The following is a 2,849-nucleotide window of genomic DNA, read 5'->3' as shown; positions in this document are numbered from 1 at the left end:
GCTGCCAAGCCCTGAAACTTGGTGAAGTCACGTCAGACTTAACTGCACACCTCCCGGCAGACACAAGTTCTAGGGGTGGGAGTGGTTCTGGTAAAAGAAATGTGGGCACTCCCCAGGTAGGCTGTATCTCTTGCTGATGAATGTAAGAGCTAGGAGTGGGGTGGGCTTGGCTGGATAAGGAAGTGGCACCTTTTGGCGTACATGGGGTCCAGGTGGGGGGTGAATCGGGCTGTTAGGCTGCAGCACCCATAGATGTGCATGAGAGCCAGATGGATGTGGGCTGCAGCAGACTAAGCCACAGCAGAGACTGGCACATACAAAAACCAGGACCAGGGGTGGTTCTACTGGGAATTATTTGGGGTCACAATGACTAGGCCACTGCACCCAATGTTATGTTTGTCGTAGGCTGGGCTGGGCCACAGCACCTGTCAATTCATGTGAGTTTTGACCTGGGGCAGAACTGACCAGGCAGATGCACCCACCAGCATGTGCATTGGCTGGTGCAGGTGGCAGAATGAACCTGACACTCTACTTTCTAGCATACACAAGAATCAAGTCTGAGGTTACCCTGGGAGAGGTTTCTTGGTGAACTCCTCAACTACACTGGACACAGACCTTATCACAGAAAAAATTCAAGGATATGTTGTCCGACTTTGGAGTGCATATATTGGGACTGGGCCTTTTCGGTTGCTGATGCCTGTACAGTGCAGTAGATGTCCAGACGCACAGGGTGGGGGGAACGGTAGCCGGCTCATCTGGGTGAGCAGAGGATTTTGATGAACTCTGCCTTGTCAGAGAATGGAAAGCAGACCTAGTTAAACCAGTCTCCTGGCCAAGCTTTGGTAGCATGTTCCTGGGTCTGTGGATGCACACTGTGGTGGGTTTGTTCAGCCAATAGAACAAGTGAAGCCAACTATGTCTCAGAACTGTCTTAAGTGACCCACTCAGAACATTGATCCCCATGCCAGGGTGTCTAATGACATCATTAAATGACCGTCCCCTGCTCACATCCCCTGGGGCTGATGAAATTTCATAGCAATGAGCAGCCCCTGCCCCTCCTTGTTTGAGGACATAGAAAAGTGTGCATCCTTCTCAACCATATAAACAATACTAAAAAGAAAATACGTTCTTTTAAGATTGATTTTGCTCAACCTTGTAAGATACTTTCAGGGCTGATCCCCTGGCACCATGAGTTCAGGCACTGTCTGACTCATACGGACACTGATTTGAGTCTTGGCTGCTCCACTTTCTATACAGCTCCCTGCTAATGTGCCTGGGAAAGCAACAGAGTGGCCCAAGTAGTTGAGCCTTTGCCCCCACTTGGGTTAACCCACTAGTTAAAGAGGTCATACTAGTGACTATCCCACTAGGGTGGGCTGTCATCCACTGTTCACGGAGGAGTACACAGACACAAGGAAGACACAAAAGCAAGGCCACCATATGAAGAAAAGATGGAAACTGCACTGATGGTGCTGCAAGCCTGCGAATGCTAAGAACTTGCAGCTAAACAGGATTCTTTCCAGAAATTTCAGGAAGATCATGACCCTGCTGACACCTTGATTTTGGAATTTAGATGTCCAAGACTATAATAAAAATGTTTGCTGCCTGTAAGTCACTCTATAGTAATTTAAGGTACAGCAGTCACAGAAAATTGAGATGGTTACCAGTGCATTTTTCCAGACTCCTTATTACCACATTCAGTGTCCTCCATGATCTGCACTTTCATGATGTAGCCAGATGCTGTTTGTAGGATTAGGCCTTTCGTCCATTGCTGGTGCTATTTTCTTAGACAATGTGTTTGTTTTCTCCTCCCTATGTTGTGAATTAACCCACTACTCCTTCTTCAAAGCTCTAATGAGTTCTGTATATTTATCATATAATTATTTGTTCATGTCCCTTTCTTTTATGATACCTTGCTGCTACCTCAACTGTATAGCATAGGCAGCTCCACTTAGTGTTATAGATATTTAGGCGCTAGGAATTAGGACCACATTCTTTCAGTGAACCACAGGTTTGGGTTTTCTTCTGTGTCAGTTCTTAGCACTGTGATCTCATAGGAGTGTGAAACTGATTCACTAAAGGGATGAATGAGTGAGTGAGTGAATGGAACTGGTGAGTACCCAGTTCTGCTCAGCATGGTCAGCAGGTAAGACCCTTGTTCAGTCCTACTACTTTCCTCCATCTTCCAGTTGGTTCCCCAAGGAAATCATTTGTTTTGCTTTCTCAGTAGTCATACTCTGTCCAATTCATTTTCTTTTATGAGTCCTTCTTATCCTAATTCCTCCACTTGTTTTGTGAGAAGCAACTCACAAGCTAGGTACTGTAGTTACTTGTGTTGCTGAAGCACAGAACTTTGATTGGAGAAGCTGCCCCTCCTTTTACAACAGACTAAGACAAGCCTGGAGGCTACCCAGTGTCCTTGGGTCTGGGCAGTACAACAGCGGTTTTCTGCAGAGACTTTTGGCTCAAAGAATCAAAGTCTGTTTGCCCTGGAGCTTATGTCGGATACACTTAAAGTGGTACTTGCAATTCCTAATCTCCACTGTGTCCATCGATACACTCCCCAGAATAGGATCCAAAATTATCCACGAGACAGGTGGCAGACCTAGGCCAGAATATTTTAAAATTAATCACACTCTAATTACACTTCATTACTTTTTAACTGAAGATCTTATTTCTCTCACATAAAAGACTCCTTGCAATTTGAATAACTTCCAAGGAACCATAGAAAAATCTGCATTTGCGGCTAGGTTTCAGAAGGACAAAAGGTACTAGTTAGGACCTTCCCAAGTTTGAGAGATTAACTGCCAACACAATGATTTGTGTTTCACTGAAGCTCAGAAACCAAA

This window comes from Ochotona princeps, chromosome 4 (genome assembly GCF_030435755.1).
Source record: "Ochotona princeps isolate mOchPri1 chromosome 4, mOchPri1.hap1, whole genome shotgun sequence".
Lineage (NCBI taxonomy): Eukaryota > Metazoa > Chordata > Mammalia > Lagomorpha > Ochotonidae > Ochotona > Ochotona princeps.
This window is presented reverse-complemented; position numbering follows the sequence as displayed.